This window comes from Malurus melanocephalus, unplaced genomic scaffold (assembly GCF_030028575.1).
Source record: "Malurus melanocephalus ecotype Western Australia unplaced genomic scaffold, MMel_1.1 scaffold_70, whole genome shotgun sequence".
In the NCBI taxonomy this organism is placed as follows: domain Eukaryota; kingdom Metazoa; phylum Chordata; class Aves; order Passeriformes; family Maluridae; genus Malurus; species Malurus melanocephalus.
The window spans coordinates 2,505,496-2,516,047 of record NW_026623302.1 but is presented as its reverse complement, the minus strand read 5'-3'; the positions used below and the strand labels follow the sequence as shown (position 1 = coordinate 2,516,047).

The 10,552-nt window shown below is 38.4% G+C and overlaps 1 long non-coding RNA gene across 1 annotated transcript in view; it reads right to left on the bottom strand.

Moving 5' to 3' along the window:
• LOC130573907 (uncharacterized) overlaps nt 1-7,943 on the bottom strand; it is a 20,332-nt gene extending 12,389 nt beyond the window's left edge. The window contains exon 1 of the long non-coding RNA XR_008965366.1: nt 7,828-7,943. This is a non-coding gene — a long non-coding RNA (uncharacterized LOC130573907). The remainder of the gene's footprint in view (nt 1-7,827) is intronic.
• Between the last annotated feature and the right edge of the window lie 2,609 nt (nt 7,944-10,552).

Here is a 10,552-nt window from a genome sequence, read left to right as displayed (position 1 = left end):
TGTTACCCAGGCTTACCATTTTGAGGCGCTTGTTTCAATTCCTTTTTTGCGAACATATCAAGGTGAGAAGCTAAATACAATTTCTGACAAGAATAACTCAACAAGACTGTTCTCAGAGAGAGATCCTGAGATGAGTTCATTATTTCATCCTTAGCAAAATTTGCAGCTGCGAGGTGCTGACTGAAGGCCTTCCAAATTTTTCCTTTTTGTTGTGGATCTTTAGATATCATTGGTTTTGTATATATCTGCTCAACATGTCTTGACAGCTACTTGATCTCATATTATCTGATAAGAAAACATAGAATAATTTACTGCTATTAATTATTAATTCTCTTAAGTGCTACTTTGCAAACGCAGAAGAAGCAAAGTCTACTCACATGCAAAGCATACTCACATAAAATGAGCAACATGTGAGTATGCCCTGACAAGTTTGCCATCTAAATTTTGCCTTTATTCCCAGCAAAAACTCTTCTTATGACTTCACTGCAGCTGGCTCTGGGGAAGGAAAGATAAAAGGGTGCTGAGCTCTGCTGTGCATGCTCTGCTCAGCCAYAGGCACCTCTGAGCTCCCTCAAACCACGCAGCCCTCAACCCAGCTGTCAAGCTGCTGAAGGCACTTTCTGCCCCTTGGTGTCAAACTTCCCAGTGCCCACAGGGCTGGGAGCATCCTGGTCTAAGAATGCAGCTATAACAATAAAAGGAGTGGAAAAAACATTTAAAATGTAAAAAATCAAAAGAAAGCCAAGTTCTCCGCTCTTCCTACAGCTGCACAGAAGCTTGTGGGCATGTCTGTGTGCTTTGCTACCGATGGTTGCACCTCTGCCAAACCCGTCTCCCAAGCCTGGCAGACCTTCAAGGTGTCTGTATTAACWGAGTCCTGAGTTTAAGGGAATAAATTTTTCTGAGAAGTATTAAGTATCTCACACTACACTAGCCTGTTTGCATGGATGTCAGTCCTGAGCTGGCCCTTGTCTGGCAAGTTCAAAGTGCAGGTGCCCATGCCTGCCCATACGGACACAGCACAAAAGTCTGTATTTTTCTTCTCTCMATATATATGCAGATGCATTCCTTCCCAGACTCTCAGAACTATTTTTCCAATGAATTTAACATCMCTAGCTCCAAGATAAAGCCTTAGCTTTTTTTCTTTTTCATTAAAACAAATTCTCTCAYGATGAATATGGATATAAACCTGCAAACCATTATTTCTTTCTCTAGTCTTTATGGATGAAATTCAGCTCTGGCACAGATGCTGTACATATCATCTTGTCCTAGATGAAAAGATTGCAGAAAAGGGGGCTGCAGCATTTTCTACTCAAAGCAGCTCAAAGGTCTCAGCTCCACCACCTAGGTTGCTGTACAGTGCTACAGCCCCCAGCAGTGATTTGGAGGGGTGTGTTGCTGTGAAGTCAGGGATCYTCACAGCTGTGCAGTTTGCCTGGCAGCAAGACATGAAGGTCTAAGTCTGCAAATGCTAAGTCTGCAAATGCTGCTCTCTCCTAAAATCTCTGTGTTAAACCTCTAATACTGCTGCAGGGATATTTGCCATCTATCTGCTCCAAACACATTGTCCCTTAGATTTCAGTAACAGTTCTCACAGGAGCAGAAGCCTAAAAAAAAATAAAAAACCAAAAAAAAGTTTGCAGGAGCTTTTATGGTCTTATATTTCAATCTCTTCATGGATTTAGCAAACTAAATGGAAGTAAAGAGTAAAAATTTCAATACCAGTTCATCTATGAGGTTCCTGCAATTCAGCACGAAGAAGGTTTATCAAATCTCATGTCAATACACTACACTACTGGGTCYCAAGCTAAGACTGATGGAATAAAACAGCTTTTGATTATGGAGCAGATTTTCAAATGAAGTAATAAGTGCCTAATTCTTTGCCTTGAGATTACATCTGAACATTTTTTTACAGATCTCAATCCCTCTGAACTTTAAAACTTTACAATAGCATAATTGATTTTAATCTTTCTTAAGCACTTATCTGATATGTGAAACCAGATACTTTATATTGTGATTCAGCCCTCAGGCTTTAAAATTTTAGATACAGTTACTGTGAAAAATAAAATCAAAAATCAAAAATTATATCCCTAAWGACAGTGTAAAACTTCTCAGTTTATGATTTTATTACTGTGATTAATATACTGTCCCTGTGCTTGATGTAAAAGGAGCCCACAATTGTGAGAACTTTTTTCCAATGCATCACAAAGCAATACTCATAAYTGACTTCCCTGAAACATATTCTCAAGGACACCTACTCTGCCATGCAGGACTGTTTGCAATCCAGGATTTTCAGGATAATGTTTAGGCTCTTCAGCACTTCTGTCATGACTATGTCATTTTAATGCCCAGCAATGTCAAACTCCACAGATGAGTTTAATGCTTGGAACTTTGCTGTGGGCTGAGGCCACACAAATATCTCAGTGATAGGGCAAAAATCAAATTCATAACCAAAATTAGATATTGAAGTGTCTACACTACCTGGTGGAGATAGGAGAGCACACTGTCTGTATAGCCAAATGCATGAACCAGCAGAAAATGGGGAGAGAGGGATAGATCTCAGTGTCTTCCTGGGGCCTGAGGGTGCAGCGCCCTGCTGTAAGGTCTGCTTGCAGCCAGCTCCAATCAAAAATGTACATTGATGCCTTTTGATTAAAAAACAGTTGTCGAAACTGCATTAGAATTTTGGATTAGATTATTCTATCTGTCAAGCAAAATGATTAAAAGATGGATTGGTTGCGTTCAGCCAGACTCTCTATTTCATTTACCATTGGTGAGGCAGAGTAGGACACTTTGGGAATCTGCTTGCAGCTTTTGAATTGCCTTCCTGAATTGAGCCTGCTTAGACTTGCCCTCATCAGACAAAAACCATTGCTCACGAGATCCTCTCCAATGTCAGGGCTGGCTATGGCTAGGGCAGAAGTGGGGTGGCTGGAAAGCAAAGGCTCAGCCCTTTCATTAGTCTTTCTTCAGTGGAGGGATATTAAGGAGCTTTCAGCAAATACAGCTGCTTCTCTCATCCAGAAATTGTGAAGGCAGTTGGGGCAGTCAGGTGAATACCTCCAGGGCTCACTTGGCCAATACTGGCACAGGTAGAGGTAATTTTGATCTCAGGGTCAGCAGAGGTGAAGTGATGAATGGATGTCTCTCCAGCTTTTAGGGCAGGAACTGAGTGTGATGTCTACAAAAAGCTAGCTCAGATATTTTCACATGATTTACATGTTGCAGACCTTAAAATTGTGCCTTAATACTGATTGAAAATGGAGGCTATGCCTTAATACTGATTGAAAATGGAGGCTATGCATGCCTCATAAAGCAATGGGAGCCAAACTAAGGGGAAAATGAACCATCTCTTTGTTTGTTTGTTTGTTTGTTTGTTTGTGTTCTCCTTATTTTTCTTTTTTTTCCTATATTACTCACTTTATGGCTACACTACCAAGTGCCAGTCAAGAGTGGGATGAAAGGATACAAAAATAAAGCTGCAGTTTGTGAGTTTGAGGACTCAGGTGCCACTCTAACATGAGATGCTGTACTCTGACTACAAAGTATTTCACAGGGTTTAGGACACAGAATATAAACAGAACCAAGAGCAAACACTGTGAAGACTAATTTTAGCCCTTGGCCTTTTATTTCATTATTTCAAACAGGAACAGAAACTGCAGGAAAAAAGTTCCTAAGAGCTCAGTCTCCATCTTGGATACATGGAYATTTCTCTATGTTATATGATACTCTCCAATCTGTCATGTTCTGCTATCACTCAAAACCATTTATAACTTGTTAACAAGGTGGTGAAAGGGAGCTGAATATTTTCCCAGAATGGTATTTACACATTTTAATAAAGATAAATATCTTGATCATTTTAMGGGCACATAAAATAGTGTGGCAAAATAGCCTTCTTTGACAGCTGGAAACAAGTGCATTTGCTAGAAGGTGCTAGAATAGCATGCATAAATTACTTTAACCAAAATAAGACTGACCATTCACTGGAACAAAGCACATGCCACAGATTTCTTGATAATTTCATAGCTATTATTAATATATTAGAAATATAATATTGTAGGACAAGCTCTGTGAAAGGTAGTGAAAACTCAGGCCASGGAAGAATAAACTACTGTGGCCTTGACACTGATTTCTCCTAGGAAATGTGCATTGCTCAATTTCTGAAGGGAAATCAATTTATGGTTTTTACAATGCTCACATATTTTCATTATGCTTTTGGGAAACTGCCCCAAATTATGCATTCAGTGATAATATTTTTATAATGTGAGTGACCAAAAAGGTAATTTTGGTATGTCTTGGTGAATTAATGCAGGTAAGTCCTGTCACCACGTATAAAACCTAATAAGAAAAGAAGGATATAATTAATAATCTGTGTTGTGTAGTGAGCAAAATACAAGGTGTAATGAAAATTATAATGAATGTTAACTTCATCTCTGCAGTCTAGGTAGGAAAAAATAATCCTCCTTTAAGAGCTTAGCAATGCACTTGTAAAAGACTCAGTCCTGAAGCCCCGAATGAGAAGAAACTTGGCATCTGTGCCAGCATTTGCTGATTCAAAGTTCACATTGAAATGATGTTTCCCTCTTTCAAATTTTCAGTTTTCTTTGTTTCTTTCAGCCCTCCTTTCCCCTGCACTCACCATCACATGGCCTCTTTTCTCCTTGTTTGTTGCCAGAAAAGATCTTTAAGCATTTTTCCCAGCCCCATCTGAGGAATAACATCAAACTAGGTGAGATGCAAATAAAAATACCATCTGTTTTGACATGTTTTGAAGTGCCTAATTTTTTTTGTTTATAATTTAAAAAATTAACTTAATTTTAAAACCTCAGATTTTAAATGCTATTTTCATTATGCCATGAAAACTAGCAAAAGAGGAAAGGATGAAGAAAACAGGTTTTTAAATTAATWTTTTCTTTTTCCCTGACAAGCTTTAGAAGAAGCAGCTGCAAGACTGAAATAGTTAATTAGCTCTATGATACTTAACCCCTTGGATGCCAACTTTAATTTACAGTTTTTAAAGGAATCAACATCCTTTGTGCACTTGCCCTACTTGCCCCCCAAGTTAAGTTTTTGGGATAAGCACATTCTCCTCTCCTCAGCTGACCACCAGAYGATAGCTCTATGCTCTCATTTTGCGTGTGTTTGTAACGCTGCTGTCCCAGAAGAATAACTGAGAGAAGTTATGRCCAGTGAGTCACTGGCACTCCTGTGTCCAAAAAAGCAATCTTTGTGAGAAAATAAATTGCTGAGATATTACCTGCAGGCACAGYTGGGCACTATGATAAATAACTAAATAAAAMCCACAAACAATAAAAARMCCCCAGGTTTCATGTGTTGTKTCTGTAGCATTCCCTGAMGTGTAATCTTGTGTATCTGTAAGTKTGTAAAACCAGGCTGTACAATGGTCACATTTGCTACAGAGGAGACATGGCTGTAGAAAACCACTATCAGCCACTTTTCTAGTCCCTTTATTCCATGCTTCTTGATGGCTTAATTAACCCCCTAATTAACACGAGTGAGTCTAATTCTACAGAGTTAGAGCAAAACCACGAGGGGAGGTGCTGCTCAGGSTGTCCCATGTCCTTGGGATCCCTGTCCCAACGGGCACACAGTTCTCCATGCAATGGAGATCCCCAGATTGCTCTTCCATGAGCACCACGTGCAGCCTGCAAACACACAGAGGCTGAAGTAAAGACCAAAGGAATTRACCTGATTTGGGTACATCACTTGTGGTCCCATCTGATTTCTTTAGGAGAAGGAAACTGCAGGTGCCTCGAGTCACAGCTGGTCTGGGAACAAAGAAAGTGGCAGTGACAAGCAGCCACAAGACTCCACAGATGCTGCCTCCTTGCAGAGCTGCTGTGGCTGCAGGAGCTGCACGCCACTCACAGAGCTCCAGTCACTGCTGCTGCTGGGACTCTCATTGCAAATAAAGAAAAGCCACCCACCCTTAGTTAAGAGGAATCCTGATCATTTCCTGAGGCTATGCCTCCAACTGCTGTGGGGTGCAACCTGCGGGGCTGCCTGTCATGCAGAGACATAATTTGCTCTTCTTTGCAAAGCAGGAGTGCCTTTGATCCACAGCCTGGATTAAAATTCAACTTTGAAGATTTTCTAAGCAGTGCTACGTTTAAAACTTTCCTGTAAATTAATTTTAAGACCTAACAATTATCTTAGAARAAGGATTTCCAAGCTCCACAGCTGTGTTTCTGTGACCTTCTTTCACAGAAGTTTGGGTTGGAGAAGAATATGCTTTCTAACYTCCAAATATAGAATCCCCCAATCCACATTTTACCTTGAARCAYCTCAGGTAGTCTCAAGATACAAGCTGAATGTTTTTTCCCCAAATGAATCCACCCCCTTCAGAAGAAGCAGAGGAGTCAGATGGAAACATGGATGGCAGCTGTGAGTTCCAGCACACAAGCCTGGTGCCAGTGAGATGGGCTGATCTTACTTCTCTGTGAATGTCAAATATAGTCCAGGGTCTTACACAGCTCTTTCACAGAACAAGGAATTAGCCAATTGTATGAGAAATTTGATCCTTTGCACTACTTCAGAGTACTGTTTTTTGGGGTATTTTTTGGCAATCTATTTGGTTAAAGACACTCTAGAACCAGATTAGGCTGCCTGATTTAGTGACTGTGCTAGCACTGCATATCCTTGTGGATGAACACTGTTACATTCATGGCAATCGTTGGGAAGTGAGCTGCCAAGTTAGAATAAGCTCATTACAATTCACACCCAATAAAGAAGAAAATGTATTAAAATACATTCCCAGAAGAACACATGATTAAGTGCACGGCACACAAGATAATTCAAGGGTTGCATAACCTTACCATCTAGCCAAGTACATATGCACTAAAAMATACTTGCTGATCATCTAAGGAACTGTTCAAGAATTTTAGAAGCTTTTTAAAGAATCTGTTAGTCCTCTGTAAACACCATTTGCAACAGTTTATGCACATCAGTGATGTGTGCCCAGCAAATGATCCCTGCTGCTCCAGTGTATATCATTTACTACATTATGTGTTTCYACACTAGCACAACTAATTTTCACTTTATTGAAACAGAGGAACTGACTCAGATTAATGTGCTGATTTATTCCCCATTGCCACATATCATAAATAACCTCCGACCATGCTATTTTTCTGTGCCTTCTATGTCCATTTATCCTCTTCCTTCCACTCATTTCATATGAGTATGTAGGAAAATATGCTGGGTGATTTGGTTGTTGGGTTTTTTTTTTCCAGAATATAAATATTTTTTATTGTTTTCTATTTTCATGCTATTGATTTGGCTTTTTTTAYTACCCTGGTTCCTTTTACATCTTTAACTGTTTGCCTTCCATGGTCTCCATCCACCTGCCCAGATCATGCTTTGTCTCTGAGGCTACCTTTTTTCTGAAATAATTTATGGTGCTCTGTTTGTTTCAGTCTATAGCTAATTCTAATCATTCTACATAGACGAAGTCAGTTTTGTTAGATTARTATTTAACCAGGCCAGAAATTATTGAGATCATCTAGCCTAACTCCCTGAATAATACTGGCCACAGGACTGCCTTGAATTAACTTCCCTCTCAACTGGAGGAGACCTCTAGAAACACACATGAACTTGATTTAAATTATCCCAGTGATGGTAAWTCTACCACAACCCATGATAAACTGTTCCAGAGTTTAATTAACATCTCTATTAAAAATGTGTGCTTTATTTGTAGTTTACATTTATCTGCTTCATCTAGCACCAACTGGATGTTATTAAAACTGAGTTTGTTTCAGAGTTCAAAAAGCCTTTTCTTAGCGAGTTTCTGGTTTTGATATACGTACTTACACATTCATTGATTCTCACCCTGAGGCAAGTTTTTGAGGTCTCTGACCATTATTACAGCCCTTCACCTTCTTGACATATAGACATGGGACCCTGCTAGTACATTTTTTTCTCTGAGTTCCTTGACCATCTGAAACAACAGACAATATTTCAGGTWGAATTTTTTGTTTCTATTCCACAGYTCTCACATCTGAAGGAARAATTTTTTTCAACAAAGCATCATGTGCAGATGACAATTGCCTTRAAAAGTTTCTGCATAGGAGACTGAGACAGGGAGACAAACATCACAGTCAACATCTATCAGAACACCATTAATGAATTTAAGTGTTGCTACTGGTAGCATCGAGCTGTTCTTATTAGTGGCAGGTAATGGTACGTTCAAGTATTGAGACATAGATAAGCCTGTATTTACAATCTGTCCTTTTCATAATGTACTTCTTCCCAGAGCATCTCARTATCAGAATAAAGTTTCATATAAGAGCACTGAGAATAATTTTTACCTTTCACACAGATCATCTTGACAGGCTTGTTAAAATATGTACATATGTTTCAGTATTAAAAGAGAATTTATTGATTTTAAATATTCTTCCTTCCCCCAAAAGAATTTGAAGTGAACTTTATAGATTCTGGGCCCATCCATTACAGATGTTTAATCACTATTTATCTTCATGCATTAAGATAATAGTGGGAGGAAAATAAATCATATTTTTATACAGTTCCTTGGAACTTCAAAAAACTTTGACATTTGAAATATATCAAAACTGTCTTTAAATGGTGTATATTGGGTTTCTGAACTGAAAAKTATCACTCATTCATAATGTGCTCTGTAGAATATTTTAGATTTTATTCTTTCATATCTGTMCATCAAAGCAACATTAAATTTAGAAACAAGAACACAAATATCCCCAGCAGTAACTTTCTGCTGCTTCCATGAATTGTAAACACATTAGACAGGAACAAGTTAAGACAAACTAATCACAGATCCTCAAAATCTACTGAAATCAGCAAAAGAACTACCCCTAATTTCAATTTCTGTGAGCCAGTCCCTTAAAACTAAGGCTGGAAAGCTTCATTCACAGGTTTAAAAAAAATAAAATGAGTGAGAAAAATAATTACTGTGGTATAAAATAGCTAGTTTTTCTGATGATGAAAACTTAGTTTTAAAAATAAATAAGTAAACCAAAACAAAACCCAAAACAGAACARGTGAGGAAATAGAGAATATGGATACTCTTCTTTGAGAGTGCAGGCTCCCCAACCCACAGAGCAGAATTGATTCTAGTGGTAAATCTCTAGGGCTCGCCTTAATTCACCAAACTTTATTTTATATAACTTCTCCCATATGTGCAAACGTTTAAAATCAAATTGTTTACTTCACTGAGGTGGAAGAGAATTTATTAATACTTTTGGAGCTATGTGATGTTGATGTAATATAAATTCTGCATCCTGAGGCACTCTGTTGAACTCAGCAATGTTTCTCCTCATACCTGATCACCCCTGTCGAGCTGTGTCACCCTCACCCAGAGATGATTCACATGTGAGTGTTTGTAGGGCACAAGGATCGTATACAAAGGTGAAGCAGTTTGGGTTTGAAARTGTAGGTAGTTTTATCCAGTAAGATAATCTTTCCAGCCAGGCCTCAAGCATAATGTGCAACCTCTTTGGGAGTCCTAGTGTGCTCTGCAGAAAGTTCAGTATTAATTTTTTTCAGGAAAGTTCCCAAATTTTGCAGTACATGAATGAAAATTGCCAGAAATCTACGAGTTCAAGGAGCCTACAGTTTTCATATTTTCAAACCTTTTCAAGTTTTAGCCTGACAATGAAGTATCCATTCTATAGTGCTGCTTCTGTGCTATCTGACAGTGAGTTTTAATTTTATCATTCCATCTACATTTCATCTCTACTAGGTTGTGGACTTGCCTTTTTAAGTTTAAACAAGCCTGGTACAGGGCAGATCCCATCTCTCAACTCTATTATTTCTGGCTTTCTCTGACCTGAGGAAGGCAATTCTGTTTCCATACAACCATACAAACAAACCCACATACCTTCTCAAAATTCAGGGCCAGAAACATTTTAAAACTAGGGCTGGGAGTTTCTCTGGAAACTTACCAACTTATTCTGGAATAATTACTCCAATAAATTCCAGTAGCTTTGCAAGTGTGGGCACACCCTCAGAACAGAGACAACAATTCTGCAGTAAGGGGTAAATTCCACAACAAATCTCTTCATAAATTACTGCTTCAGCAAGGACACAGCAATTCCTCTACATCTACACATCTGGTCTTGTTTTTAATATCTGCCAAAAGATTTTGAATGGATATTTTTGACATGAGGTGATTTTGTCCTCCTTTGTTGTTCTTATGATMATTCTGACCTGTTCCTTTTTAAAACTATGTGAGAATCCTCACTAGAAAGGTTCAGCAATTCAGGACATTATTATCATAATTACTCTTATATTAATTGGAAATTTTATTTGCTRTTTTCATGACAATAAGGACAAACTGGGTCTTTGCTAATTTTATATCAGTAGGGACTTGTGCTCTCGCTCTACAATAATTACTTTACTTTTCAACACTTCTATTACTTTGGATTAGTTTAGCTGTCCTTTGTGTAACTGGTTGCATTCCACACCCCTTATGCTCACCTATCATAACATTAATTTCTGGACTCCTTGATGTTTTTCTAAATCACTTCAACAGATAAATACATTAAAAAAAAAAAAAAAAAAA